The sequence below is a fragment of the Rhinatrema bivittatum genome, chromosome 3, assembly GCF_901001135.1.
Source record: "Rhinatrema bivittatum chromosome 3, aRhiBiv1.1, whole genome shotgun sequence".
In the NCBI taxonomy this organism is placed as follows: domain Eukaryota; kingdom Metazoa; phylum Chordata; class Amphibia; order Gymnophiona; family Rhinatrematidae; genus Rhinatrema; species Rhinatrema bivittatum.
Window position 1 is genome coordinate 532,351,899 of NC_042617.1, and position 24,316 is coordinate 532,376,214.

General features: G+C 46.5%; 1 protein-coding gene and 1 non-coding gene across 2 annotated transcripts in view; one reads left to right on the forward strand and one right to left on the reverse strand.

The window, feature by feature from the left end:
• LOC115088235 (cGMP-dependent protein kinase 2-like) overlaps positions 1-24,316 on the reverse strand; it is a 195,116-nt gene that overhangs the window by 165,701 nt on the left and 5,099 nt on the right. The window lies entirely within an intron of this gene.
• Positions 107-179, forward strand: TRNAV-AAC. Its single transcript has one exon. It is a non-coding gene; the product is annotated as a tRNA-Val (tRNA).

Genomic DNA, 24,316 nt, shown 5'->3' on the forward strand with positions numbered 1-24,316 from the left:
TAAATGAATTTTACCCAAGGATAATGCTTCCTGAATCCCATACCGCCGTGACCCTGTCAGGCGATCCTTATATGAGAAAGAAGCCAGCACAGGCCCAAAGGCCTCAGTTTCTGTAGTGTAGTGGTTATCACATTCGCCTAACACGCGAAAGGTCCCTGGTTCGAAACCAGGCAGAAACAGTTCCTTATTTTTATACTAGTTTTAATGTTCTGCCTCCTCACAAATATAATTTTGGTTCCTCCGACTTAATATTGCCACTATATCGCCACGATATTAAGTTGGAGAATGTACAGAAAAGTAGTATTTACTGCTTTTCTGAATACTTTTTTGGGCCGCTCAGAATTTAATGCCTTCTCTAGGCTGGCGTTAATTTCTGAACGTACAAATGTGCGAATCGGGCACACATTTTTTTTTTGTATGTGGGGAGAATAGCTAATTCCCTCATCAACATGCATTTGCATGATATGAGCGCTTTTAGTTTCGGAGGGAGTTGGACGTGCATTTTGGACGCGCTAAACTCTTTATGGTATAATGGCTTGTGGACGCGATAAACCCCTTATGGTATAAGGGGTAGTTGACACATGTCCAAAACGTACATCCAACATGTTGATACGTTCTTTATTGTATCAGCCTGATTGATTGTATGAGATCAGAGAGAATGCACAATAAATACCTCATCGTAAAATGTGTATGCAAATTTAAAATTAGCATTTAAGTGAGAGGAGTAAATGGAAATGAGGGTTGGTTAACATGGCATGAGACAGAGTAATGCACAGCAATGCAGGTTTTAATGCCAAAAATAACTACACCTTTTTTCTGTGTGTTATCTTTGGAAATGGGTTTTATCACAATGCCCGTTCAAGAGGGGGGAGGGAGAGGGGTAGGAGAGAGACAGAGACAGAGAGAAAATATAAAGGCAAAGGCTATCGGCGTCATTTTGCTTACTGGCAGCCTACGGCCCGAGTGAAAGAGATCGCTCCCGGACCCCCGCTGGACCCCCAGTGACATAGTGAGGGCAAAGGCGATCGGCGCCATTTTGAGTACTGGCATCTGACAGTCGGAGTGCAGGAGGTCGCTCCCTGACCCCCGCTGGACTTTTGGCAAGCCTTGTGGGGGTCAAGAGGGTCCCCCAAGACTTGCCAAAAGTCCCTGGGGGTCCAGCGGGGGTCTGGGAGCAATCTTCTTCACTCGGGCCGTCGGCTGCCAGTAAGCAAAATGGCGCCGATCGCCTTTGCCCTCACTATGTCACAGGGGCCGACCGTCTTGTCAATGTGTGTAATTTCACAAAACTCATGAGCCCATTTAATAAATGACCCCCTTGGTTCTCTAAATTTTAGGATCTTCCTTGGACACCAAGCAATCTTCCTACTTCCTGGCAGGCCTGAGGGCTCTGAACATGAGCCTTTGTCATCTTCCTAAGATGGAAGACTAGATAAAATAACCCAGATAAAGACAAAATGGTCCATCCAGTCTGCCCAGCAAGTTGCCCATAGTAGTAATTTCTGTTCCATGATTTAATTACTGGAAGAGGAACAGTGTGCAAATCCAAGGCTCTCGTGCTAAACTTTCAAAAGGGAAACTTTGATAAAATGAGAAAAATTGTTAGAAAAAAACTGAAAGGAGCAGCTACAAAAGTAAAAAATGTCCAAGAGGCGTGGTCATTGTTAAAAAATACCATTCTAGAAGCACAGTCCAGATGTATTCCACACATTAAGAAAGGTGGAAAGAAGGCAAAACGATTACCGGCATGGTTAAAAGGGGAGGTGAAAGAAGCTATTTTAGCCAAAAGATCTTCATTCAAAAATTGGAAGAAGGATCCAACAGAAGAAAATAGGATAAAGCATAAACATTGGCAAGTTAAATGTAAGACATTGATAAGACAGGCTAAGTGAGAATTTGAAAAGTTGGCTGTAGAGGCAAAAACTCAAAGTAAAAACTTTTAAAAATATATCCGAAGCAGAAAGCCTGTGAGGGAGTCAGTTGGACAGTTAGATGATCGAGGGGTTAAAGGGGCACTTAGAGAAGATAAGGCCATCGCAGAAAGATTAAATTATTTCTTTGCTTCGGTGTTTACTGAAGAGGATGTTGGGGAGGTACCCGTAATGGAGAAGAAGGTTTTCATGGGTAATGATTCAGATGGACTGAATCAAATAACGGTGAACCTAGAAGATGTGGTAGACCTGATTGACAAACTGAAGAGTAGTAAATCACCTGGACCGGATGGTATACACCCCAGAGTTCTGAAGGAACTAAAAAATGAAATTTCAGACCTATTAGTAAAAATTTGTAACCTATCATTAAAATCATCCATTGTACCTGAAGACTGGAGGATAGCAAATCCCAAATATTTAAAAAGGGCTCCAGGGGCGATCCGGGAAACTACAGACCGGTTAGCCAGACTTCAGCACCAGGAAAAATAGTGGAAAGTTTTCTAAACATCAAAATCACAGAACATATAGAAAGACTGGTTTAATGGAGCAAAGTCAGCATGGCTTTACCCAGGGCAAGTCTTGCCTCACAAATCTGCTTCACTTTTTTGAAGGAGTTAATAAACATGTGGATAAAGGTGAACTGGTAGATGTAGTATACTTGGATTTTCAGAAGGAGTTTGACAAATTTCCTCATGAGAGGCTTCTAGGAAAAGTAAAAAGTCATGGGATAGGTGGTGATGTCCTTTCGTGGATTGCAAACTGGCTAAAAGACAGGAAACAGAGAGTAGGATTAAATGGACAATTTTCTCAGTGGAAGGGAGTGGGCAGTGGAGTGCCTCAGGGATCTGTATTGGGACCCTTACTTTTCAATATATTTATAAATGATCTGGAAAGAAATATGACAAGTGAGATAATCAAATTTGCAGATGACACAAAATTGTTCAGAGTAGTTAAATCACAAGCAGATTGTGATAAATTGCAGGAAGACCTTGTGAGACTGGAAAATTGGGCATCCAAATGGCAAATGAAATTTAATGTGGATAAGTGCAAGGTGATGCATATAGGGAAAAATAACCCATGCTATAATTACACAATGTTGGGTTCCATATTAGGTGCTACAACCCAAGAAAGAGATCTAGGCGATATAGTGGATAACACATTGAAATCGTCAGTTCAGTGTGCTGCAACAGTCAAAATAGCAAACAGAATGTTGGGAATTATTAGAAAGGGAATGGTGAATAAAACGGAAAATGTCATAATGCCTCTGTATCGCTCCATGGTGAGACCGCACCTTGAATACTGTGTACAATTCTGGTCACCGCATCTCAAAAAAGATATAATTGCGATGGAGAAGGTACAGAGAAGGGCTACCAAAATGATAAGGGGAATGGAACAGCTCCCCTATGAGGAAAGACTAAAGAGGTTAGGACTTTTCAGCTTGGAGAAGAGACGGCTGAGGGGGGATATGACAGAGATGTTTAAAATTATGAGAGGTCTAGAACGGGTAGATGTGAATCAGTTATTTACTCTTTCGGATAGTAGAAAGACTAGGGGGCACTCCATGAAGTTAGCATGGAGCACATTTAAAACTAATTGAAGAAAGTTCTTTTTTACTCAATAAACAATTAAACTCTGGAATTTGTTGCCAGAGGATGTGGTTAGTGCAGTTAGTATAGCGGTGTTTTAAAAAGGATTGGATAAGTTATTGGAGGAGAAGTCCATTACCTGCTATTAAGTTCACTTAGAGAATAGCCACTGCCATTAGCAATGGTTACATGGAATAGACTTAGTTTTTGGGTACTTGCCAGGTTCTTATGGCCTGGATTGGCCACTGTTAGAAACAGGATGCTGGGCTTGATGGACCCTTGGTCTGACCCAGTATGGCATTTTCTTATGTTCTTATACAAGTTACCCCCATGCCTTCTGTTAAGGGTAGTAACTGCCGCTCCGTGCATGTTACCTCCATGTCTTCTGTTAAGGGTAGTAACTGTTGCTTCATGTAGGTTACTCCAGTACCTTCTGTTAAGGGTAGTAAATTCCGCTCCATACAGGTTACACCCATGCCCCCTTTTTTCATATCCAACATCTACCATTCAGGGATCTGAAGTGTCATGTTACTGGACTCCAGAGATCTGCACATCAGAAAGCAGTTACCCAAAAGGAGAGCGCCCAGGGAAGGTCCTATCTCCAAAAAGAGTCTCAGAGGTAATGGGAAGTGGGGGGGGGGGGGGGAAGAAACCCCTAACGTGGAAAGATTGTGTAGTAACTGTGATTTTTGTCTTTCGGTTTTGGACTGTGTACTGTCTTTTGGTTTTGCAGCATGGATTGCATTGTTCTCTACTGATTTTATTCATCTGCATCAGTTATTCCAGTAAAGGATTTGGGCCCGGTGACATGCATAAAGCCCCGGGATGCGTGTAAGTCCCAGGGCTTTCAAAAAGGGGTGGTCTGCAAGTGCGGCGGGGTCAGAGGCTCCCGGAACAGTGGCCATTTGTTGCTGCGCCGGGGATCGCTCGCTGGCAGTTGGCCGGCGCGTGCAACTTACTTCAGCCATCCATTGCTCCTACCATGTGATAGGGGACAACAAATGGCACTGATAGCCCCTGTCACATGGTAGGGGAAAAGGGCCATCAGTGCCATTTTGATTAGTGGCAGCCGATGGCCCAAGAGCGGGAGATTGCTCCCAGGACCCCCGCTGGATCACCAAGTACGTTAGGAAAGTTTGGGGGGGGGGGGGCGAGAGGGTGGGAGATTCTAAATAATTAGATTTAAAGGGTCGGGGTAGATTTGGGGTTTTTTTTTCTGTGTGCCCTTTCTTTCCCCCCCCCTCCAAAAAAAATGATAAGAAAACCACATGAAAATTTCATGGGGTTATCCTATCACTTTCAGGGACCCCACCCCCCCCCCCCCCCGGATACTTGACGGATTAGAAAATATTGTACGATATTTTCATCCGTCAGAAAAACGATGCACATCCCTAGTTATTTTTACTGGAAAGTGTCAGAAGACCTAACAGCCCAAGGACCTTGAAAAAACTACCTTTCCCCCCCTGTCAGAAAAGAACCCAAGAGAACATGGGGTGTCTATTTGGCCCACCAATCCTGAATGTGCCCTTAAATTCTAGTAGCCAATGGAACAGGAGTTGCATATATCAAGAGAGAGAGAGAGACAGAGAGGCAGAGTGAGAGAGAGAGAGAGAGAGAGAGAGAGAGATGAGCCTATTTTACAGTGTCTGGGTGCACACATTCCTGAAAAAAAAAATACACATGTATGTAGTTTGGACTTACTTGACTTTGTAAGAGTTTACCTATAGGGAAAATAATAACAGATTTGATCTGCTATTTTACTTTTTCTTTCAAGCATTTGTGATTTACATTTTAGAGGAGAGAAAATCTACCATGGTTCATGACCATAAAGGAGATAGACTAATCACTCTGCCTTCCACCATTACCAAAACTGTCTGAAGACCCCTGTTCTTGATCAGTAGTTGGGATACACCTACATGAGAGCAGGGGCAATAGGGAATCTCTACTGACAAGGTTTTACTGCTGTTCTGTAGCAGGCTATCCACACAATGCTTTGAAATGTACTTTTAACTGCAGAATTCGTTCACAAAATTAACATTCTCTCACCTTTCTGTTTAGGGTTGTGGCCCCCAGAGGATAGTCTTCAGTCCTTTTAGCTTCTTTGTACAAGAATCAACTGCAAACATTTATTAAAATTTTCATGGTTACCAAGCACTACTATAATGGCTCAACTTGCTAACAGCAATGGCATCACCTTTGCAGAGCCTCTCATCTAATTGGGATTATTGCAGTACTTGATGAATAACATATATGGAAGAGGACATGGCAGGAATAAGGGAACATACTAGGATCTCATGAGAAAAGCAATGGTAGGAGCAAAGAGAATCTTTGCAGGGAAGGGTTAGGTGAAACAGAGTAAGACTGCAGAATGGACATTGAACTATTGGCTACATTATTTAATAGTGAATTTGGGGATACATTTTCAAAGACTTTGCACCTTTTATGTGGGATAAAAATATAGTTAACCTGGCTAAGTTAATCATATCTGAATAAATAGATTTTTAGCCGTATGAGAGTATTTGTATATTTTCTCAGAGCACATACTTTTAGTAGCATTAAAAAAGATCTTCTAGGGATTCAATATGGAGGCAAGTTTGGTAACTATACACATTGTAGGAATGCCACTAATACAGCTAACTCACAACATCACTTTGAAATGTGAAAGAATACATGCATACTTTTAGCTGCATGGGAAATCGGTTCTCACATACTATGTATGCAGGTGCCAGATTCTTTGTGCTTAAAATTGGCTTGCTTTATACGGGCTTAAAAGTATTTGTCTACCTTTGCAATTAGGAAAATTATGGAAAATGTACTATAGAGGGAACCAAGACAGGTGTCATCCAACTCAGCCTGTTGCCTGAGTTCTGCACCCCAGGTTTCTTCTCTTAAATTAATTTTTCCCCTTGCTGTTTTGTTACCACTTTATGAAATGGGCAAGAGAAAGGGGAAGGCTAGAACCTAAATGGCAGAGACTCTGGTGCTCTCTCAGGGTCCTATGGATGCTTTTGTCCAGCCACTGAAGCAGACCTAATGTAACTAAATTAACGGGAAGCCGCAAAAATTTCCACCTTTGGCGAGTCCCTCAATCTTATAGATCTCTCTGAGCCCCAGTGACTGGACTCCTCCACTGCTACCTGGATTATTGTGGTTGACTACAAACTGTCCCACACCCTCCATTTTCCATGCAGTTCACAATGACAGCACTTCTGGAAATGTGGATGCAGAAAGCAGAATATAAGGGCAAGGTCGGAAGCAGGGCCTAGGGTTAAGATGTAGGAGGCCATTGGGGAAGATGCATAAGGTTTTGTAGAAGAGATGCTAGGAAAAACAGTGGGTCACTCCTAGTCTTCTTTGAAAGTTTCTTTGGTGCCCACAGCAGTGCCCCAGATCTATTACCACAAACCCCACTGAGTGAAATTTCTGACAGCTGTTTCCGTTCCAAGCCAAGAGCTGCTGGCACTCAGCCTGATGACCTTGACCTGAAAGGCATATTGCTAGAGGAAATTGGCCTGACTAAATCAAGGATGAAAGGTAATTTAGCTGTTTGACTCTGTTCTTTTTCTAAAGATGTTTTCTCTACTGTAAGTTAGAGGCCCGGGATAGGAAAATAGAAGATCAAGATCATGTCTTTGGTGGAGAGTCAAGCTTCTATTTTACAAATATCTGATGTGGCTGTGATGAAAGACAGGTGTTTGTTGAGCTCCTCAGTGCGTTGGTGCATTGGTGCTGGATGGAAGGCTGAGTTTTGGGGGTTGTCCTCAGTCACTCCCAGGACTGACCCCTTCCAACTGATGAGTTGAGGATTCCTGCCCCAACATTTGTGTCTGCTCGGAGGGTTTCTCTGCAGCAGATGGCACTGACTACTTCAGACAGAGAGACGGGAGGAGACTGGTCTTGATGCCAACTTGCTGACAGTGAGTCTCAGGGCAGACCGGGCTGGGTTCAACGAGGTGCGGTACCCTGACGAGGAAGCCCTAGGATGGAACTGCGAGGGCTGGGAGATAGTGCGTTCACTCGACCTCCCCCCCAAATTGTGGCCCCTTCCCCCTGCTCACCTCCAACTGGGCTCCAGGGTGCAGCTGGCCCACCAGGAAATGACATCCTCCTTTTCAGTGACTTTACCAGGGCTGAAGACACCCAGGGGCTCGGCTGAGCCAGCCCCAAACTGGCAGCAGCCCCGTCTGCTCAACTGCCTGGCTGCTCCATTTTCTACAAGAGAGAAGCCCATGCTAGGCAGCCTGCCCACCCACCGCCAACATCATTATCGGGCACAGGGCTGTTTAGACACAACGCGGACACTGAAGGAGTATCAACTGCACCATCTCTGCTGCCTCTACTACCTGGCCTCCACCAGCCAGAAGATCGGCTGGCAGCAGCCCTGACTGCTCGATTGCTCGACTGCCCCATACAGACCAGATATGTTCACTTAATTGAACCCTGGTTTCTCTTTATTTGAATCATGGATGAAAGTTGCTTCATTACACCTATTCTAGGCCAAGATCTGTATGGAGAACTAAGAGGTATCACAAGAAAGAATCAAAAAAGGAATGGAAACTTGGTCTTTCTGGTTATAAGTAACAACATCTTAATTCCTTCTTGCTTAATGTTTACTCTGCTCTTATGGTGTCTGACAAAAGAAATATCCCCCTGATTAATGACTGGCTAGAGGATTTAAATCCCACTATTTTTTTAATCACTGAAACTTGACTCAATACTAATGATAATGTTCTGATAAATCAAGTTTCTCATCCCAATTATGATGTATTTCATTTTCCTAGACCTATGCAGAAAGGTGGGGCTTTGTTAATAATTAGTAAAATAGAACTTAAATTAGTATCCTACAAAGTAGAAATTAGTCCTTCCAATGAGGGGCAATTCTAAAATCTCAATTAAATTTAGGTCTAGTCTACTGTCCCGTTCCCCCCCCCCCCCCCTGGTATACTACAAAAAGATTGTTCACCCCTGATTGAATTATTTACTAAGGTATTTCCATCAACAGAATCTACTTTAATCGTAGGAGACTTTAACCTCCATGTAGATAAGAAACCTAGAACAGTAGCCTGTGAAATGTTCTTGGAGGCAATGGATGCATTAGGGTGGTTTCAATTTATTATGAAAGCTACCAATAAAGCAGGGCATATATTAGACCTAATTTTTACCAATATCAGTAGCTGTCTAATTATTTAAATCTTACCACACTATACTGCCCTAGTCTGGCCACGAATTAATAAAGGCTGAAATAACCTTCCTTAACCCACCTTCTAAAAGCATAAACCAAAATCTCACCTTTGCCTTCACGAAAAAAATAGATATGGAGATACTTTCAGAATCAATAGAAAATAAGCTCCTTGAATTAAATCAAGCTAATGCTTCTTCTGCCAGATTGTCAATGTCATAGCTGATAACCTCAGTCCAGTACTAACGAGAACCATTAACAATGTCATAGCTGATAACCTCAGTCCTGTACTAACGAGAACCATTAACAAAGAAAACCATGCTTCCAATCTGCAGAATCCATGGTATAATGATAATTTAAGATGTACTAAACAGATCCTTAGAAAATTGGAAAAACAATGGCGGAAATGTCCTATTTTAAAATCCCTTAGAAAATCTAGGTCTCTCCTAACTAAATACCGGATATTAACCAACAAAGAAAAAAAAAGATTACTAGCTTAACAGATCCATGGAGTAATATTTAACTCTAAATTACTCTTTGATATTGTTAAAAATATAATTAAAGACCCATAAATTATCACTTCCTTTTTGAGAAACTATAACTTTTCAAAGGCCGCATGTAATGAATATGCCACATTCATTTTAGACAAAATTAATAGGTTGAAAAATCATTTCCTTGTCATTTCTCTTACAAGAGCCCTTGAGGACTCCTATGGCCTGGTTAAATGGTCTATGTTTGACAGAGTAACCAATCGTGAAGTCAGTCGAATTATCACCAAAATTAAACCAGCTATTCATCCACGTGACCCAATCCCAGCCAGTTCACTGAAAGAAGTAAACTGTGTTATTACTCCTAAAATCACTACCTTAATTTTTTTCCATTCAAAGCTACGTTATGAATTTTCTATTTTATTTGTAAACCGTAGAGATAGAAACTTGTTTTCTGTGCAACGGTATATAAAAATTGCATACCGGCAGGGTATAGAGTCCAACAGGATAAAGATCAAACAAGAGACTAAATGCTAGGTAGAATCTATATGGGTAGAAATCCCATGTGTGTTGGGTAAGAGTATAGTGATCGGAGTATATTACAGTCCACCTGGACAAAATGGTCAGACAGATGATGAAATGCTAAGAGAAATCAGGGAAGCAAACCAATTTGGCAGTGCAATAATAATGGGAGATTTCAATTACCCAAATATTGGTTGGGTAAATGTAACATCAGGACTTGCTAGAGACATAAAGTTCCTAGATGTAATAAATGATTCCTTTATGGAGCAATTGGTTCAGGAACCAACAAGAGAGGGAGCTATTTTAGATTTAATTCTTAGTGGAACACAGGATTTGGTGAGAGAGGTAACGGTGGTGGGGCCACTTGGCAACAAGGATCATAACATGATTAAATTTAAACTAATAACTGGAAGGGGGACAATAAGTAAATCTGCAGCCCTAACACTAACAAAAGGGAAACTTTGATAAAATGAGGAAATTAATTAGAAAAAAACTGAAAGGTGCAGCTGCAAAGGTTAAAAGTGTTCAACAGGCTTGGACATTGTTTAAAAATACAATCCTAGAGGTGCAGTCCATATGTATTTCACACATAAAGAAAGGTGGAGCGAAGGCAAAATGATTAACGTCATGATTAAAAGGAGAGGTGAAAGAGGCTATTTTATCCAAAAAAAACATCCTTCAAAAATTGGAAGAACGATCCATCTGAAGAAAATAGGATAAAACATAAGCATTGTCAAGTTAAGTGTAAAACATTGATAAGACAGACGAAGAGAGAATTTGAAATGAAGTTGGCCATAGAGGCAAAAACTCATAATAAAAACTTTTTAAAATATATACGACGCAAGAAACCTGTGAGGGAGTCGATTGGACCATTAGATGACCGAGGGGTTAAAGGGGTTCTTAGGGAAGATAAGGCCATTGCAGAAACACTAAATGAATTCTTTGCTCCCGTGTTTACTAATGAGGATGTTGGGGAGATACCAGTTCAGGAGATGGTTTTCAGGGGTAATGAGTCAGACAAACTGAACGAAATCATTGTGAACCTGGAAGATGTAGTAGGCCAGATTGACAAACTAAAGAGTAGCAAATCAACTGGACCGGATGGTATTCATCCTAGGGTACTGAAGGAACTTAAAAATGAAATTTCTGATTTATTAGTTAAATTTGTAATCTATCATTAAAATCATCCATTGTACCTGAAGACTGGAGGGTGGCCAATGTAACCCCAATATTTAAAAAAGGCTCCAGGGGTGATCCGGGTAACTATAGACCAGTGAGCCTGACTTCAGTGCCGGGAAAAATAGTGGAAACTATTCTCAAGATCAAAATTGTAGAGCATATAGAAAGACATGATTTAATGGGACACAGTCAACATGGATTTGGCCAAGGGAAGTCTTGCCTAACAAATTTGCTTCATTTTTCTGAAGCGGTTAATAAACATGTGGATAAAGGTGAACCGGTAGATGTAATGTATTTGGATTTTCAGAAGGTGTTCGACAAAGTCCCTCATGAGAGGCTTCTACGAAAACTAAAAAGTCATGGGATAGGAGGCGATGTCTGTCGTGGATTACAAACTGGTTAAAAGACAGGAAACAGAGAGTAAGAACATAAGAACATAAGAAAATGCCATACTGGGTCAGACCAAGGGTCCATCAGCCCAGCATCCTGTTTCCAACAGTGGCCAATCCAGGCCAAAAGAACCTGGCAAGTATCCAAAAACTAAGTCTATTACATGTTACCATTGCTAATGGCAGTGGCTATTCTCTGAGGAGTAGATTTTAAATACTTGCACGATCGCGTACTTTTGTTCGCACACCAGGCGCGAACAAAAGTACGCTGGATTGTATAAGATACGCACGTAGCCGCGCGTATCTTATAAAATCCGGGGTTGGCGCATGCAAGGGGGTGCACATTTGTGCGACCTGCGCACGCCGAGGCCAGCGCGCGCTGCGGCCAGCGCGCGCTGCCTGTTCCCTCCGCCCTCCCCCCATCTTCCCCTCCCTTCCCCCCACAGTATACCTGTGTTTAAAAAAGGATTGGATAAGTTCTTGGAGGAGAAGTCCATTACCTGCTATTAAGTTCACTTAGAGAATAGCCACTGCCATTAGCAATGGTTACATGGAATAGACTTAGTTTTTGGGTACTTGCCAGGTTCCTATGACCTGGATTGGCCACTGCTGGAAACAGGATGCTGGGCTTGATGAACCCTTGGTCTGACCCAGTATGGCATTTTCTTATGTTCTTACCTAACCCACCCCCCCGGCCCTATCTAAACCCCCCTCCTAACTTTGCGCGCATCGGCTGGCAGCCCCGCTCCGTCCTCTGGTCCCGGGGGCTGGTCCGAAGGCCTCGACCACGCCCCCGGGCCGGCGCCACGCCCCCGAGCCCACCCCCGAAACGCCACGGCACGCCCCCGAAACACAGCGTCGTTTTAGGAACGCCCCCGGACACGCCCCCTCCCGCCCCTTTTTGAAAGCCCCGGGACTTACGCGCGTCCCGGGGCTTTACGCGCGCCGGCGGCCTATGCAAAATAGGTGCGACGGCGCGCAAGGGCCCTGCGCGCGTAAATCCAGAAGGATTTACGCATGCAGGGCTTTTAAAATCCGCCCCTAAGTGAACTTAATAGGAGGTAATGGACTTCTCCTCCAAGAACTTATCGAATCCTTTTTTAAACACAGCTATACTAACTGCACTAACCACATCCTCTGGCAACAAATTCCAGAGTCTAATTGTGCGTTGAATAAAAAAGAACTTTCTCCGATTAGTTTTAAATGTGCCCCATGCTAACTTCATGGAGTGCCCCCTAGTCTTTCTACTATCCGAAAGAGTAAATAACCGATTCACATCTACCCGTTCTAGACCTCTCATGATTTTAAACACCTCTATCATATCCCCCCCTCAGTCGTCTCTTCTCCAAGCTGAAAAGTCCTAACCTCTTTAGTCTTTCCTCATAGGGGAGTTGTTCCATTCCCCTTATCATTTTGGTAGCCCTTCTCTGTACCTTCTCCATCGCAATTATATATTTTTTGAGATGCGACGACCAGAATTGTACACAGTATTCAAGGTGCGGTCTCACCATGGAGTGATACAGAGGCATTATGACATTTTCCGTTTTATTCACCATTCCCTTTCTAATAATTCCCAACATTCTGTTTGCTTTTTTGACTGCCGCAGCACACTGAACCGACGATTTCAATGTGTTATCCACTATGACACCTAGATCTCTTTCTTGGGTTGTAGCACCTAATATGGAACCCAACATTGTGTAATTATAGCATGGGTTATTTTTCCCTATATGCATCACCTTGCACTTATCCACATTAAATTTCATCTGCCATTTGGATGCCCAAATTTCCAGTCTTACAAGGTCTTCCTGCAATTTATCACAATCTGCTTGTGATTTAACTACTCTGAACATGTTGGGTTCGTGGACCCTTGGGCCGGTCGGGACCGGAAGATGGAGTACTGTGAGGTAGTAGCAGTAGCCCCGACCGGGAGGCGGCAAGGACGGAGAAGTGGCTGGCCCGAGGAAGGCCCTGGAAAGCCCTTTGCGACCAAGGGCTAGGCAAGGAAGAGGAAGACGGATGGAGCTGACACAATGGTGAGGAAGTCTTCGCCCTGGAAGCCGAGCCTCCCCCGAGAGGAGCTCGTAGGAGTTCGGCCGCTGGGACTTAGGAGATTCACCCTGGAAGCCGGAGTCCCCCCAGGAGGAGCCCGTAGGAACTCGGCCGCTGGGACTTAGGAGAGCCCGCGGGGGCAGAGTCAGACGGGAGCCGTGGTCGAGTGCCGGAGGGTCGTTGCTCACCAGTCCAGAGTCAAGTACCAGAGAGTCGCTGCTTGCCAGTCCAGAGTCGAGTGCCAGGGAATCGCCGCTTGCCAGTCCAGAGTCGAGAGCCAGGGAATCGTCGTAAGCCAGTCCAGAGTCAGAAGCCGAGGAGTTGTCGTAAGCCAGATCAGGATCAGGAGCCAGAGGGTCGTCGTAAGCCAGTCCGGGATCAGGAATCAGGAAACCAAGGAAGCACAGGACGCAGCAACTAAAGACAGGAAACCTGGAACCTCGTTGCAAGGCAAGGAAGGCCTCACGGTGCAGGGTTTAAATACCCTGAGCGTCTGACGTCATCAGGGGGGCAGTGCCGTTGTGTCCCGCGCTGGCCCCTTTAAAAGCTGGGGCCTGCCGCGCGCGCGCGGCTAGGGGGCAGGGCCTAGCCGCGGAGAACGCCGGCAGCCAGCGCGGCGTGGGAGCGCCGCTCTTGGGGCCTGTACGGCCCGAAAACGCGGCGGAACCGGAGGGGCACCATGACAGGGTGAGTGGCGGTCCCGGGGACGGCCCGGGATCGCAACAGTACCCCCTCCCCTGCGCCCCCTCCCAGGAGGCCGGGGTTTGGCCGGATGCGCCAGATGGAACCGGCGAAGGAGATCCTTATCCAGGATATGAGAGGAAGGTTCCCACGAGTTCTCCTCGGGCCCGTAGCCCTCCCAAGACAGGAGGTACTCCCAGCGATGGCGACGGAACCGGACATCCAGCACCTCTTTAACTGTGTACGTGGCTCCCGGGTCAGAAGTAACAGCAGTGGGCTTCGGAGGCAAGGGTCGAAAGCAGGAGAGGACCACCGGTTTGAGGAGAGAGACGTGGAAGACGTCATGGATGCGAAGGGTAGAGGGAAGACGCAGGCGGTAGGAAACCGCACCAACACGTTCGGCTACCTGGAAAGGACCAATGTAACGAGGCGCTAGTCTCATGGAGGGCAGGCGAAGTTGGATGTTCTTGGTGCTGAGCCACACTCTTGAACCAGGCAGAAACACTGGGGCAGGTCGCCGAGACTTATCCGCATAAGCCTTGAAGCGTGCGGCGGTGTGACGGAGCTTTTCTTGTGTGGAGTGCCAAAGCTGATGAATCTGGCTGGCTGTCAATTGCGCCGCTGGCGAGGATGTAGAGATCGATAACGGTAGTGGCGGTTTGGGAACCTTTCCATAAACCAGCTTGAAGGGAGACTGTAGCGTGACAGAGTGTCGATGGCGATTGTAAGAGAACTCCGCCCACAGAAGTAGGGCAGCCCAGTTGTCCTGCTGTTCCCCTACAAAAGCCCGGAGGAACGCCTTCAGGGTTCGGTTCGTGCGCTCCACTTGGCCGTTGCCCTGGGGGTGAAATGCCGTGGTCAAGTCTAACTGAACCCCAAATTTTCTACAGAGCGCCCGCCAGTATTTCGCCGTAAATTGGGGCCCTCGGTCCAAGGCAATGTGCTGCGGCAAGCCGTGCAGACGGAAGATGTGCTGGATAAACAGTTCAGCTAATTCCGGGGCCGTGGGTAACTTGGCCAGAGACACAAAGTGAGCCATTTTCGAGAAACGGTCAATGGTGACCCACACCACCGTTTTACCCTGGGACGGGGGCAGCTCTACCACAAAATCTGTGGAGATGTGCGTCCACGGTTCCGTGGGTACAGGGAGTGGCTGGAGGAGACCCCAGGGACGGCCTGGTAAGGACTTCTGCTGTGCACATGTGGGACAAGACTGGACATAAAGACGGACATCCTCCTTTACCCGTGGCCACCAATAGAACTCGGTTAGTAGTTCCAGAGTCCGGGAGATCCCGGGGTGACCCGCCGTCAGTGAGTCGTGCGCCCAAGCTAGGACCCTTTTCCTTGAGCGGAGTGGGACTACCGTCCTCCCGGCAGGTGCTAAGTCGGTGGCAGACAATTGGACCTTCGCTGGATCCAGAATGTACTGAGGGGGTTCAGAGGTGCCTTCCATTTCAGTAGTACGTGAGAGAGCGTCCGCCCTAATATTCTTGGCCGCCGGTCGGTACCAAAGTGAAAAGTTGAACCGACTAAAAAAGAGTGACCAGCGTGCCTGTCGGGGGTTGAGTCTTTGTGCTTGGGATAGGTACGCCAGATTCTTGTGGTCCGTATACACTACGATTGGGTATTGGGCCCCCTCCAACCACTGGCGCCATTCTTCAAAGGCTAATTTAATGGCCAGTAGTTCTTTGTCCCCGATACCATAGTTCCTTTCGGCAGGCGAAAATTTCCGGGAGAAGTAGGAACATGGTCGAGCTTTACCGTCTGTGGAAATCTGGGACAGGACGGCCCCTACAGCCACACTGGAAGCATCCACCTCCACTATGAACGGGCGTACCGGATCCGGGTGCCGGAGACAGGTGTCTTGAAGAAAAGCCTCCTTTAGAGTCTGGAAGGCCTGTACGGCGGTTGGAGTCCAATTCCGGGCATCGGCACCCTTGCGTGTGAGAGCCGTAAGGGGAGCCACCAAGGTGGAGTACTGCGGGATGAAGTGGCGGTAGAAGTTGGCGAAGCCTAAGAACCGCTGGAGCGCCTTTACCCCCATAGGCTGTGGCCATTTCCGGATAGCTGCAACTTTATCAGGGTCCATGCGGAAACCAGTCGAGGAGATGATGTACCCCAGGAAGGGCAAGGATTCCTCTTCAAACTGGCATTTCTCCAGTTTGGCATACAGTCGGTTTTCTCGTAATTTTAGCAAAACCTGGCGCACGTGTTGGCGATGTTCCTCAAGGTCCCGGGAAAAAATCAACACGTCGTCCAGGTAGACTATGACTGAGGTGTACAAGAGGTCGCGCAGTACCTCGTTCATTAAATTTTGAAACACGGCTGGGGCGTTGCAGAGACCAAAAGGCATGACGAGGTACTCATAATGACCGTCCCTGGTGTTAAAGGCGGTCTTCCACTCGTCTCCCGGTCGTATCCGTACGAGGTTGTATGCCCCTCTAAGGTCCAATTTGGTGAAGATACGGGCCCCCTGCAGGCGATCTAGGAGTTCCGGAATCAGGGGCAACGGATAGCGGTCTCGTCGGGTGATCTGGTTCAGGCCCCGGTAGTCGATACAGGGCCGAAGGGACCCATCCTTCTTGGCCACAAAAAAGAAGCCGGCGCCTGCGGGGGATTTGGAGGGTCTTATGAATCCTTGGTCTAGATTCTCCTTGATGTAAGCAGACATGGCCTTGGTCTCAGGCAAGGACAGAGGGTAAACTCTACCACGCGGAGGCGTGGTATTTGGCAGTAAGTCAATCGCACAGTCGAAGGGGCGATGCTCAGGAAGTAACTCAGCCTTCTCCTTAGAGAAGACATCCCGGAAGGCCTGGTACTGTGGTGGTACTGTCAGCGGGGCTGTCAGAAGCGGAAGGGTCTGAAGCGGACGAGCCGGAAGACAACTGTGGGAGCAGGCTGGTCCCCAAGACGTGATCTGAAGCGAGTGCCAGTCGATTACTGGCGAGTGTTTCCTTAGCCAGGGCAGTCCGAGGATGAGCGGGTGAATGGACCTTTCGAGGATGAGGAAAGAGATCTCCTCCTTATGAAGGAGCCCGACCTGAAGCTGGAGAGGGCGCGTACGAGTAGTAATGGACCCTGGAAGGGGGACCCCTTGGATAGATGATACCCGCAAAGGAGGTTCTTGAGGCAGGATCTGGAGCTGCAGTTGTTGCGCCAGATCACGGAGGATAAAATTCCCCCCGGACCCAGAGTCGAGCAGCGCCAGGGTGTCGATCCCTCCTCCAGGAAGACAGAGTTTAGCTGGAACAGTGCATGGGGAGTCCGGAGAGATACTGCCTAGAGTCAACTCCCCGCTAGACTCTAGGTTCTGGCGTTTCCCAGACGCTCTGTGCAGCGAGCCAGGAAATGCCCCTTACCACCACAATAGAGGCATAGGCCCTGCGAGCGTCGACGCCTTCGTTCTTCAGCCGAGAGAGGGCCTCGGCCCAACTGCATGGGTTCCTCCGGCGGGATGGCAGCTGTCACAGAAGGTGAAGGTCGGGCCCGAGGTGGCGTGGTATGACGGGCGACCGGTCCCTGTACGGACCTTCGCTCTCGGAAACGGCGCTGAATGCGCCGATCCACTCGTCCGGCCAATTCGATGAGCTCTTGGAGGTCGTCCGGGAGCTCCCGGGCCGCGAGTTCATCCTGGAGTCGAGGGGAAAGACCCTCCAGGAATATCCCGTGTAGGCTGTCCTCCCCCCAGGCCAGCTCAGTGGCCAGGGTCTGAAACTCCATCGCATATTCTTCTAGGGGGCGATTACCCTGTCGCAACTGGAGGAGTTCTGAGGCGGCCGTGGAGGCTCGGGACGGCTCATCAAAAATCCTCTGGAAGGCCTTGACGAAGAGTACAAGGTTATTCAACCGGGAGTCTTGGCGTTCCCAGAGGGAAGAAGCCCAGGTCAAGGGTTTCCCGTCCAGGAGAGAAATGATGTAGGTCGTTTTGGACCGGTCCGTAGAGAACTGAGCAGGCAGAAGGTCAAAGCGGATATAGCAGTGGTTGAGAAACCCCCGACACGCCTTCGGGTCTCCGGAATATCTAGGCGGTGCTGGCATCTGTACCGGGACAGGCGAACTGGCGCTGGCCTGGGACGAGGATGCTACAGGGCGAGTTGCAGAGGTCCCCTCAACGCGATCCGCCAGGCGCTGGACTGCTGACATCAGAGTATCGAGGCAGGACTATTGTTGTTGCAGTTTCTGGGCTATGCCCGGGATGGCTTTGAGGCCGGCCAGGTCCGCCGGGTCCATGGCCTTGCAATCTGTTGGGTTCGTGGACCCTTGGGCCGGTCGGGACCGGAAGATGGAGTACTGCGAGGTAGTAGCAGTAGCCCCGACCGAGAGGTGGCAAGGACGGAGAAGTGGCTGGCCCGAGGAAGGCCCTGGAAAGCCCTTTGCGACCAAGGGCTAAGCAAGGGAGAGGAAGACAGATGGAGCTGACACAGTGGTGAGGAAGTCTTCGCCCTGGAAGCCGAGCCTCCCCCGAGAGGAGCTCGTAGGAGTTCGGCCGCTGGGACTTAGGAGATTCACCCTGGAAGCCGGAGTCCCCCCAGGAGGAGCCCGTAGGAACCCGGCCGCTGGGACTTAGGAGAGCCCGCGGGGGCAGAGTCAGACGGGAGCCGCGGTCGAGTGCCGGAGGGTCGTTGCTCACCAGTCCAGAGTCAAGTGCCAGAGAGTCGCCGCTTGCCAGTCCAGAGTCGAGTGCCAGGGAATCGCCGCTTGCCAGTTCAGAGTCGAGAGCCAGGGAATCGTTGTAAGCCAGTCCAGAGTCAGAAGCCGAGGAGTTGTCGTAAGCCAGATCAGGATCAGGAGCCAGAGGGTCGTCGTAAGCCAGTCCGGGATCAGGAATCAGGAAACCAAGGAAGCACAGGACGCAGCAACTAAAGACAGGAAACCTGGAACCTTGTTGCAAGGCAAGGAAGGCCTCACAGTGCAGGGTTTAAATACCCTTAGCATCTGACGTCATCCGGGGGGCAGTGCCGTTGTGTCCCGCGCTGGCCCCTTTAAAAGCTGGGGCCTGCCGCGCGCGCGGCTAGGGGGCGGAGCCTAGCCGCGGAGAACGCCGGCAGCCAGCGCGGCGTGGGAGCGCCGCTCTTGGGGCCTGCACGGCCCGAAAACGCGGCGGAACCGGAGGGGTACCGTGACAGGGTGAGTGGCGGTCCCGGGGACGGCCCGGGATCGCAACAGAACAATTTTGTGTCATCTGCAAATTTGATTATCTCACTCGTCATATTTCTTTCCAGATCATTTATAAATATATTGAAAAGTAAGGGTCCCAATACAGATCCCTGAGGCACTCCACTGTCCACTCCCTTCCACTGAGAAAATTGTCCATTTAATCCTACTCTCTGTTTCCTGTCTTTTAGCCAGTTTGCAATCCATGAAAGGACATCACAACCTATCCCATGACTTTTTACTTTTCCTAGAAGCCTCTCATTAGGAACTTTGTCAAACGCCTTCTGAAAATCCAAGTATACTATATCTACCGGTTCACCTTTATCAACATGTTTATTAACTCCTTCAAAAAAGTGAAGCAGATTTGTGAGGCAAGACTTGCCCTGGGTAAAGCCATGCTGACTTTGTTCCATTAAACCATGTCTTTCTATATGTTCTGTGATTTTGATGTTTAGCACACTTTCCACTATTTTTCCTGGCACTGAAGTCAGGCTAACCGGTCTGTAGTTTCCCAGATCGCCCCTGGAGCCCTTTTTAAATATTGGGGTTACATTTGCTATCCTCTTCAGGTACAATGGATGATTTTAAAGATAAGTTACAAATTTTTACTAATAGGTCTGAAATTTCATTTTTTAGTTCCTTCAGAACTGGGATGTATACCATCCGGTCCGGGTGATTTACTACTCTTCAGTTTGTCAATCAGGCCTACCACATCTTCTAGATTCACCGTGATTTGATTCAGTCCATCTGAATCATTACCCATGAAAACCTTCTCCATTACGGGTACCTCCCCAACATCCTCTTCAGTAAACACCGAAGCAAAGAAATCATTTAATCTTTCCGCAATGGCCTTATCTTCTCTAAGTGCCCCTTTAACCCCTCGATCATCTAACAGTCCAACTGACTCCCTCACAGGCTTTCTGCTTCGGATATATTTTTTAAAGTTTTTACTGTGAGTTTTTGCCTCTACAGCCAACTTCTTTTCAAATTCTCTCTTAGCCTGCCTTATCAATGTCTTACATTTAACTTGCCAATGTTTATGCTTTATCCTATTTTCTTCTGTTGGATCCTTCTTCCAATTTTTGAATGAAGATTTTTTGGCTAAAATAGCTTCTTTCACCTCCCCTTTTAACCATGCCAGTAATCATTTTGCCTTCTTTCCACCTTTCTTAATGTGTGGAATACATCTGGACTTTGCTTCTAGAATGGTATTTTTTTAACAATGACCACGCCTCTTGGACATTTTTTACTTTTGTAGCTCCTCCTTTCAGTTTTTTTCTAACTATTTTTTTCATTTTATCAAAGTTTCCCTTTTGAAAGTTTAGCACGAGAGCCTTGGATTTGTACACTGTTCCTCTTCCAGTCATTAAATCAAATTTGATCATATTATGATCACTATTGCTAGTCGGCCCCACCACCGTTACCTCTATCACCAAGTCCTGTGCTCCACTGAGAATTAGATCTAAAATTACTCCCTCTCCCGTCGGTTCCTGAACCAATTGCTCCATAAAGCTATCATTTATTCCATCCAGGAACGTTATCTCTCTAGCGTGACCCGATGATACATTTACCCAGTCAATATTGGGGTAATTGAAGTCTCCCATTATTACCGCGCTACCAATTTGGTTAGCTTTCCTAATTTCTCTTAGCATTTCACTGTCCGTCTCACCATCTTGACCAGGTGGACGGTAGTATACCCCTATCACTATAGTTTTCCCCGACACACATGGGATTTCTACCCATAAAGATTCAATTTTGTATTTAGTCTCATGCAGGATGTTTATCCTGTTGGACTCTATGCCATCCCGGACATAAAGCGCCACACCTCCTCCCGAGTGCTCCTCTCTGTCATTGGATTATAATTTGTACCCCGGTATAGCACTGTCCCATTGGTTATACTCTTTCCACCATGTCTCTGAGATGCCAATTAAGTCTATGTCATCATTCACTGCTATACATTCTAATTCTCCCATCTTACTTCTTAGACTTCTGGCATTAGCATACAAACATTTCAAAGTTTGTTTTTTGTTTGTATTTTCATTCTGCTTTTTAATTGATAGGGATAAGTTAGAATTTTTTAGCTCAGGTGAGTTTTTAGTTACAGGCACTTGGACTACTTTTCTAATTATTGGAACCTCACTGTCGGGATGCCCTAATTCTAATGCATTATTAGTATCCTTTAAAGATACCTCTCTCTGAACCATGTGCTGCTGAGCGACTGTCGGCTTTCCCCTTTGTTCTAGTTTAAAAGCTGCTCTATCTCCTTTTTAAAGGTTAGTGCCAGCAGTCTGATTCCACCCTGGTTAAGGTGGAGCCCATCCCTTCGGAAGAGACTCCCCCTTCCCCAAAAGGTTCCCCAGTTCCTAACAAAACTGAATCCCTCTTCCTTGCACCATCGTCTCATCCACGCATTGAGACTCCGGAGCTCTGCCTGCCTCTGGTGACCTGCGAGTGGAACAGGGAGCATTTCAGAGAATGCTATCCTGGAGGTTCTGGATTTAAGCTTTCTACCTAAGAGCCTAAATTTGGCTTCCAGAACCTCCCTACCACATTTTCCTACGTCGTTGGTGCCCACATGTACCATGACAGCCGGCTCCTCCCCAGCACTGTCTAAAATCCTATCTAGGTGACGCATGAGGTCCGCCACCTTCGCACCAGGTAGGCATGTTACCAGGCGATCCTCACGCCCACCAGCCACCCAGCTATCTACATTCCTAATAATCGAATCACCAACTATGACGGCCGACCTAACCTTTCCCTCCTGGGCAGTAGGCCTTGGGGAGATATCCTCAGTGCGAAAGGATAATGCATCACCTGGAGAGCAGGTCCTTGCTACAGGATCCTTTCCTGCTGCACCTGGTTGGTGCTCTCCCATCATGAGACCTTCTTCCTCCAAGGCAGCACCAGGGCTGCCAGTCTGAAGTTGGGACTTGACTACTATGTCCCTGAAGGTCTCATCTATATACCTCTCTGTCTGCCTCAGCTCCTCCAGGTCTGCCACTCTAGCCTTCAGAGATCGGACTCGTTCTCTGAGAGCCAGGAGCTCTTTTCATCGCATGCACATGTACAACTTCTCACCGGTGGGTAAAAAATCATACATGTGACACTCGATGCAAAAGACTGGGAAGCCCCCCTCTTGCTGCTGGACTGCTGCCTTCATCTCAATTTTGTTCAGTTCCTAGTTAAGTTTTAGGTTGCTATGGGAGTAGGAATGTGTCTAACGTCCTTTAAATGTATTAGTGAGTTCACTATGTGTCTGGTAGTGGCCTACCGGGGTCTGATCGAATTCTCAATAAAGTTTTTGTTGAATTTTTTTTTTTTGTGAAAGTGGCACCTGCCTATAAATTAAGGGATGAGCTAGGGGTGGGTGGGCGAAGAGTGGGAGGGTTGGGAAATACAAACAGTCAAACTTCAGTTAGTCAGCCTGAGTGACTCACTGCTCTCTTGATTAACAAATGTTGGTCCCTATTCAAACCCAATCACACTACCTCAACACCTTTCCAAGGTGAGTAACTGAGCTGAACTATTCAACTTTTTTACTTAGGTATACACTGCTCCTAGCTTATTTCTAGCTTCTTGCTACTTTTTGGGGTTGTTGTTTTTTTGTGTGGTTTTTTTTTTCAATACAAGCACTCAGTTAGTATTAAATACAAACACTCAGTTCTTTAAAAGTCTGGAGAACACTCAGTTCTGCAGACTTTTAAAAATAAACACACTACCTACTGCTACCTTATTGGCTGACTAAAAATACAAACAGTCTAACTTGTTTATTCACTGCCTACCTACTGCTACCTTATTGACTGACTGTTTAAAAATACAAACAGTCTAACTTGTTTATTCACTGCCTTTCTGACTATTAAAGGCACAAACACACAAACACACTAAATAATATTCCCAAATAGTTAACTTTGCCCCAATACTTTTAAAAAAGACAATGTTCCAAGCAAAAACGTACTGATTCCTTTCAGCCACCAGCAAGGTGATCCTCTCCTCTCAGTGTTCCCACTGGAATAGGATTAAATGGTCAATTTTCTCAGTGGAAAAGGGTAAACAGTGGAGTGCCTCAGGGATATGTACTTGGCCCGGTGCTTTTCAATATATATATAAATGATCTGGAAAGGAATACGACGATTGAGGTTATCAAATTTGTGGATGATACAAAATTATTCAGAGTAGTTAAATCACAAGCGGACTGTGACACATTACAGGAGGACCTTGCAAGACTGGAAGATTGGGCACCCAAATGGCAGATGAAATTTAATGTGGACAAGTGCAAGGTGTTGCATATAGGGAAAAATAACCCTTGCTGTAGTTACACGATGTTAGGTTCCATATTAGGAGCTACCACCCAGGAAAAAGATCTAGGCATCATAGTGGATAATACTTTAAAATCGTTGGCTCAGTGTGCTGCAGCAGTCAAAGCAAACAGAATGTTAGGAATTATTAGAAAGGGAATGGTTAATAAAACGGAAAATGTCATAATGCCTCTATATCGCTCCATGGTGAGACCACACCTTGAATATTGTGTACAATTCTGGTCGCCGCATCTCAAAAAAGATATAGTTGCGATGGAGAAGGTATAGTTGCGATGGAGAAGGTATAGAGAAGGGCAACCAAAATGATAAAGGGGATATAACAGCTCCCCTATGAGGAAAGGCTGAAGAAGTTAGGGCTGTTCAGCTTGGAGAACAGACGGCTGAGGGGGGATATGATAGAGATCTTTAAGATCATGAGAGGTCTTGAATGAGTAGATGTGACTTGGTTATTTACGCTTTCGAATAATAGAAGGACTAGGGGGCATTCCATGAAGTTAGCAAGTAGCACATTTAAGACTATTCGGAGAAAATTCTTTTTCACTCAATGCACAATAAAGCTCTGGAATTTGTTGCCAGAGGATGTGGTTAGTGCAGTTAGTGTAGCTGGGTTCAAAAAAAGTTTGGATAAGTTCTTGGAGGAGAAGTCCATTAACGGCTATTAATCAAGTTTACTTAGGGAATAGCCACTGCTATTAATTGCATCAGTAGCATGGGTTCTTCTTAGTGTTTGGGTAATTGCCAGGTTCTTGTGGCCTGGTTTGGCCTCTGTTGGAAACAGGATGCTTGGCTTGATGGACCCTTGGTCTGACCCAGCATGGCAATTTCTTATGTTCTTATAAATA